Source organism: Lipotes vexillifer, unplaced genomic scaffold (genome assembly GCF_000442215.2).
Source record: "Lipotes vexillifer unplaced genomic scaffold, Lipotes_vexillifer_v1.1 scaffold1378, whole genome shotgun sequence".
In the NCBI taxonomy this organism is placed as follows: domain Eukaryota; kingdom Metazoa; phylum Chordata; class Mammalia; order Artiodactyla; family Lipotidae; genus Lipotes; species Lipotes vexillifer.
Genome location: NW_006775104.1, coordinates 2,379,693 through 2,387,384, shown reverse-complemented (window position 1 = coordinate 2,387,384; position 7,692 = coordinate 2,379,693). Strand labels below are relative to the sequence as shown.

Sequence of the window (7,692 nt, the reverse complement as noted above, 5' to 3'; positions counted from 1 at the left end):
TCCAGTTGCATCACTCCTCTGATGAAGTGCCTTTAGTGACTCCCTGATGCCTACAGCAGTGCTTCTCAAACTTGATCTCGTGTCAGATCACCTGGAGGGCTCAGTAAAACACAGATTGCTAAGACCCACCCCCAGACTTTCTGACCCAGTAGATGTGAGGTTGTGCCCCAAATCTTCATTCCTGACAAGGTCCCAGATGATGCTGATACTGCTGGTCTGGGAACCACATTTTGAGGACACTGACCTAGAAAATAAAGTTCAAACTCCACAGCATGGCCATCAAGTATTTTTCATTCTACTTTGCTTACCTCATGTCCCTTCCTCCCCGCCAAGCCACTAATGGTCCACTCACACCAGACTACCAACTCTTCCAAACCACAGTCTATACTTTTATTCTTCTGGCCTTTGCTCTGTGCACAAGGGTGCGCTCTCACTCTCTTTCGCTCTCTCTCCCTCTCATGGCCTAGCACCTCATTCTCCTCTTACAAATCTCCTCATCTCTCAAGTTCTTACTCAAATGCCACTAGTATAGAAACTTTCTTTCTAATTTGTCTCCAAATTATGAACCATCTTTCTCTGGTTTCCTAATATATTATACATATCTCTATTAATGCAGATGTGATATCAAAATCCACTTACCCATTTTGAGTATACCATCTACATCCTGCCAGGACCTATCAAGATACAGCAAGTAAATGTGTATTCTTTCTTTTTGCTTTTCTTTCCCCTTACTAATACACTTACCCCAGAGAGAAGGGATCCGTGTCTAAATCATCTTTATAATCTTAACACGATGCCAGGGCCTTCACTACATGTTGGCTGAATGACATTAAATAATGTCAGGCCGGAGGGACACCTGATTCTATCCCTGTCTTAGGGGGCATGAAAAGGACCCAGTGTATTTTTCTGAGGATGAGTGTGTAGGAAAAGTGGGGTGGGGTAGAAATGGGTTGCCTAGCAGAAATGCGAACTAATATTGATTTTTTAAAATAAAATATGCCAGGCACTCTACAGACATCTCATTTAAGCCTCATGACAACATCACGAAGTAGTTACAGCTCTGCCCATTGTACAGATGCAGTTGACTGAGTCTACACAACTAATGAATTATAGAGTCCAGGATTTTGACCCCAGAATTTGTCTAACAGCAACATCTGTCCCAAAAAGGTGACATAATCGTAAAACAGCTATAAGCGATTTTCATAAAAAAGAAAGCGAGGGCTTCCCTGGTGGCGCAGTGGTTGAGAGTCCGCCTGCCGATGCAGGGGACACGGGTTCGTGCCCCGGTCCGGGAAGATCCCACATGCCGCAGAGCGGCTGGGCCCGTGAGCCATGGCCGTTGAGCCTGCGCGTCCGGAGCCTGTGCTCCGCATCGCGGAAGGCCACAGCAGTGAGAGGCCTGCGTACCGCAAAAAAAATAAAAAGAAAAGAAAACGAAAGAAGATCAAGGCACAGCCTGCTGGGTGGGGCAGGGCCCGACAGTGCGGGCAGATGAGCAGAGCTGAGGAGGGCTGCGCCTGCGCCCCCTCCGCTGCTGGTCTAAGCGTCCTGGGGTGCTGGGGCCCCCGACCCTTTGAAGAACTGACCTCCAAGTTGTACTTTCTCAGCCCAAAGAGACTGAAGGCCATGAACTAGAGTTCCGCCAGGAGCCGGGGAGCCCGTCCTCTTCCTGGCGCTTTTCCTCCGGTTGGATGGTGAGGGGCTCCAGGGGGGGCGGGGAGGAAGGGGAGATCCAGCTGTCCCACCAGGCGTCCTGCGCACGCGACGCTCTGCCTCGCAGCGGGCAAAGCGGTGCAGAGGTCTCGGTCCTTCTACACCTGTCTTGGGGTGGGTGCTCACCACCCTGGCTTGTCCTGGGAGAGTTGTGCGTAGTCTCTTCCATGGCATTTTTGGTCTCTTTCTCCCCAAATTTTAAACTTTCCTTATAAGTTAGGGATATTAGTCATTTATTGTGATGTATCCTATGAATATTTCCTCTCATTTTGTCATTTGTCTTTTGAGTTTGCTTATTGTGGCTTTTTTTTTTTGCCATGCAAACGTTTTTTATTTTTATATAGTAAAATTTACCAATCTTTCATTTTATTGCATCTGGACTTTTAGTCACATTTTAAAAACTTTCCCCTACATCACATGTAGGTTATAGTCTCCCCATGCTTTTTTTCTATTCGTAATGCTTTATTTCTTACATTTAGATCTCTGATCCATTTGAAGTTTATTCCTTAATAAACTTCCTGTGTATGTTTCCTGTGTATTCCTGTGTATGTTTTGAGAAATGGATCTAATTTTATATTTTTTTCTGAACGGGTATCCATATTTTTATCTTTGGTAATACTTAAATCCAAACAGCATTTATTAAAAAGGTTATCACTGCCTCAGTAACTTGAGATACCACCTCTATTTATCATATACTAGATTTTTAGGTATAGTTTGGCTATTCTGGAACTTCTGTTCCATTGACTGCTCCATTGACCTGTTTATTCATCCGTTTTAGAGATGCTTTGTATATACGTTAAAGTCAGGGCTAGTCCCCCTACAGAGCTCTTCCATCTCAATGTTTTCCTCCATATTCTTGTGTACTTTTCTTTCCTTATGAACTTTAGGATAGGCTTCTGATTTATGACCAATGTCAAAAAAAAAAGCTCGCTGGGATTTTTATTTGAATTGCATTAAACTCGTAAAGTAAATTGCAGAGAGCTGACATCTTGAGATGGTGTTGAGGTGTTCTCACCATTTCGTTTTTCAGATGTACTTTTGTGTCTTTAAAGAGTGTTCATGCTTTTTTACATAGAAATTTCTTAAGTTTGTTTCTATATATTTTATCTTTTTTCTTGCTGTTGTAAATGAGCTTTTTTCATTCACTATATCTTTTAACTAATTATTTGTGTATATGAATGCTATTGACTTTTCCTGTATTTCTAAAAATTAAGGTATAATTTACATACAGCAGATTCATACTGTTTAGTATATAGTTCTGTGACTTTTGAGAAATGTATACAATTGTGTAACAACCACAAGATACAAAGATATAAAAGAACTTCAACACCCCCCCAAATTCCCACCAGTCCCTTTGTAATCAACCTCTTCACTCCAGGTGAGCCCCTGGCAAACACTGGTCAGATTTTGGTCCCTATAGTTTCAGAATGTCATATAAGTAGAACCACAGTGATCAAATAAGGTTCATTCATGTTGTAGAATGTATCAGAACTTTGTTACTTTTTATTGCCAAATAATACTCTATTGTATGGATATACCACATTTTATTTATCCATTCATTTATGATGGACATTTGGATTGTTTAATTTTTTTAATTGTTGGGGTATAGTTGTTTTACAATATCGTGTTAGTTTCTACTGTACAGTGGAGTTCCCTGTGCTATACAGCAGGTTCTCATTAGTTATCTATTTTATACATATATGTATCTATTTTATACATATATACATATATACATATATATGTCAATCCCAATCTCCCAGTTCATCCCACCTCCCTTTTCCCCCCTTGGTGTCCATACGTTTGTTCGCTACGTCTGTGTCTCTATTTCTGCCTTGTAAACAGGTTCATCTGTACCATTTTTCTAGATTCCACATATATGAGTTAATATACAATATTTGTTTTTCTCTTTCTGACTTACTTCACTCTGTATGACACTCTCTAGGCCCATCCATGTCTCTACAAATAACTCAGTTTCGTTCCTTTTTATGTGGAGTAATATTCCATTGTACATATGTACCACATCTTCTTTACCCATTCGTCTGTTGATGGGCATTTAGGTTGCTTCTATGACCTGGCTATTGTAAATAGTGCTGCAGTGAACATTGGGGTACATGTGTCTTTTTGAATTATGGTTTTCTCTGGGTATATGCCCAGTAGTGGGATTGCTGAGTCATATGGTAATTCTATTTTTAGTTTTTTAAAGAACCTCCATACTGTTCTCCATAGTGGCTGTATCAATTTACATTCCCACCAACAGTGCAAGAGGGTTCCCTTTTCTCCACACCCTCTCCAGCATTTATTGTTTGTAGTTTTTGATGATGGCCATTCTCACCGGTGTGAGGTGATACCTCATTGTGGTTTTGATTTGCATTTCTCTAATAATTAGTGATGTTGAGCATCTTTTCATGTGCCTCTTGGCCATCTCTATGTCTTCTTTGGAGAAATGTCTATTTAGGTCTTCCACCCATTTTTTGATTGGGTTGTTTGTTTTTTTGATATTAAGCTGCATGAGCTATTTGTATATTTTGGAGATTATGGATTGTTTAATTTTTGACTGTTGTGAATAAAGCTTCTATGAATATTTGTTGTCTCAGTCAGCTTGGGCTGCTACGACAAATACCATGGACTGAGTGGTTTAAAAAACAAACATTAATTTCTTACATTTCTGGAGGCTGGAAATCTGAGGTCAGGATATCAGCATGATTGGGGTCTTCATGAGGGCCCTTTCCCTGATTTGTAGGTGACCCCTTCTTGCTATTTCCTCACATAGTGGGGAGAGAGAAAGAGAGAGACAGAGAGATCTGTTCTCTTCATCTTCATATAAGGGCACTAATCCCATCGGGGCTGTATCCTCATTATGTCATCTAAACCTAATTACCTCCCATCTGACTCCAACTTCAAATACCATCACATTGAAGATTGGGGCTTTATGAATTTTGGAGGGACACAAAGATTTTGTCTATAGCATATGTGTACAAGCTTTTTTGCGAACATATGCTTCACTCCTGAATATGTACCTACTTGGGAGTGAAATTTGTGGATCATGTAGTAAACTCTAACTTTCTGAGGGACTGCAAAACTGTTTTACTAAGTGGTTGTATCATTTAATATCTCATCAGCAATGTATGAGTGTTGCACTTTCTCCACATCCTAGATAACACTTATTATTGTCTGCCTTTTTGGATTTAGTTATCCTGGTAGGTGTGAAGTGGCATGGTGGGTTTTTTTTTTTAATATATATCTCAATTAAAAACTTATTTGGTTTTAAAATATAAGAAGATACAATGAAAATGTTTAAGATGAAATGAACATATTTCTAACTGAGTTGGATTAGACTGTGACAGACCAGCCCTCATACCTAAAACAGCCAGAAAATTGAAACAAAATAGAGAAATCATCTATTTTCAGGCAGAGGAGAGCTGCTGAGTCAACGAGAGAGAACCGGACGGGCTGAGACTCCAGAAAGGGAGAATCTTGGAGAGGGAGGGTTGACTTCTGCAGCCACTTCACCCAGGTGTTAATTGCTGATTCTGGGCGTGGGCCCGAGGCTGATGATCCCAGGGCTCGCACGCAGGGAAGACCAGATCAGCAGAGCTGGGAGACAGATCAGTAGAGCTATGGCAGGAGGTTTGGGAGGTCCCTTCAGAACATCTGTTAAATTCTGGGGATGCATGAGTCTAGAGTTCTAAAAACAGAAGCAGAAAACTTCTGCAAGCAGAACAGAGCCTTCCAAAATCTTGTGAGACAAGGATTAGAATTCTGGACTCATCAGGGGGATTTCTGCCAAAAATCCTGAAGAGACAGGAGTAAAACTGAGGTAGACTGAGCCTTACCAGGGCTGCAACTCAGCCTCAACTCAGAACAGGACATGACATTATTGGATTCAGGTGACCAGCCACTGATTAGAAATAAAATGCTTCATAGAATTCACGTAATTTTTATTTTATGTGGAAAAATAAATGGGCAAGAACATCAAAGAGTATTCTAGGTTCAAAAGGAGTCATGAGAAGAATTTTTCCTAGCAGACATTGAAATCTTTTGTTTGTTTGTTTGTTTGTTTAAAAACAAGCTCTGGCCAGTTTTATTAAAGAAAATTTGTGCATGATTTACCTTTCACCAGTCTGTGCGGGCATGCTTTTAATAATATCAGAATCACCTGGATCAATGATAGCCAGTGTGTATACTCTGTAGTATTTTCCATGCACCCTGCCTAATTCAATATTATTGCCACTGTAGTGATGGACACCAGTTTTGGCCAACATGGCATAATACTCTATTTCAGATTTCTTCAAGGCTGGGCAGTTGGCGAGGATGACCAGTTTCGCTTTGCCTTGTCTGATCATTTTCAAAGTCAGCTTGTACCCCAGCACATACTTTCCACTTTTCGTAACGAGTTGGAGCCCAGAGTTGATCGACTCCAGTGACTTTTTCTTCTTCTTTGCAGCCACCATCTCCCTGCCTTAGGTACGGGACACCCCCAACCAAGAGCAGCCGCCAAGATGGCCAGGGGTCAATAAAGGCGACATTGAAATCTGTTGGTAAACAATTTGAGACCCTTGGTATATAAGAATATCAATAATGAGAATATTAAAAAGACCCACACCCTCCACCATACTCTCCAAAAAATTCCAGGTGGATTGAAAGTTAAATGCTTAAAAATCAAAACAAATACACTCTCATGCATGTGAACAGACTAGCACTAGAGGAAATCACTTTTTGACTTTTGATGGAATAGAAATGAAAAAAGTTGGACAGGTTCATTACTTAGATAGTTTTAGCTTTGATGGAAAGAACATCAGTAAAGCTAAGATTTTAAAAATTCAGAAGAATGGAGAAATTGCACATAAACACAAAAGTTCAATAACTGAAAAGTATAAAGAGCTCATATAAATGGGCGAAAATACCAACTGTCCCTTAAACAAATGATGAAAAGATAGTCCCACGAGAGAAACATGATTTTAAATCATGATTTTTAAAACATTCAGTCAACCTTGTTGGTAATACCTCACCTACTGTGAAGTTTCATTTTGTACCTAAAAATGCCATTAGAAAAACTTTTGAAAAGTGATAAAACCCAAAGCCTGCAAATCTTGAGGAAAGTAGATGTCATGCATTAATGATAGCAATGCAAATGGAGCCAGTCTTTCTGAAGGGCAAAATGGTACTTTATTCAAGGAATCATAAATATGCCTAACCCCCCACTAAGTAATAGAATTTATCCTGCAGAAATAATATTTAATAAAAACCAAAAGTCTACATGAACAGTGTTTATTTTATGATATTGAAACACTGAAAGAAAGCTAAGATCCTAACAACGCCAAAATATAGAAGCTAACTGTGGTATATCAAAATGATATACTCTGGTGATATACTAAAAATATAAATATAAATATGATGCAGGAAATAGAAAACATTTGGTTAAATCACATTACAGAAGGTTGTGTATACACACCCATTATAATGGTAAAAGAACAATGAATATGTGGAGGTAAAGGAGTCAAAAGGACAGATAGAGGGAATGTTTCTAGTCGGGTTAAGATCAACAGACTTGGAGTGAATTATTCTGTAAGGTTGCTAAAATTACATTTCAGAAGAATTTAATATTGCTCTAATGAGAGCAAGATTTTCTTTGCAGGACATTGAACTGGCTTATAGAAATACAGTTATTTGCTGCCTTCTTGATTGGATAGATGGAAAGATGGTGTTGTTTCCATTTGGTTATGTGAACTTTACTGCAGCTAAAGGTCATAGGTAAATGACTAGGCTCACCCTAGTCCAGGGGAAGAGAAATAACTTTCCTTCTACTCTTCTGAGTTCTTGGCTGAGACCCATGTAATAAAAGACAGGTTAACAACAGACAGACAAACAGAAGTTTATTGCATGTATACCTCATGCATATGTGGGAGATACCCAGCGAGAATGAATAACTACCAGAGGTGGTTTAGAATCCAGACTTAAATATCATCTTAATAGGGAAAG

The 7,692-nt window shown here is 39.6% G+C and overlaps 1 pseudogene; it reads right to left on the bottom strand.

Moving 5' to 3' along the window:
- Window positions 1-5,819: 5,819 nt before the first annotated feature.
- LOC103070698 (60S ribosomal protein L30 pseudogene) lies at window positions 5,820-6,164 on the bottom strand (annotated as a pseudogene).
- Between the last annotated feature and the right edge of the window lie 1,528 nt (window positions 6,165-7,692).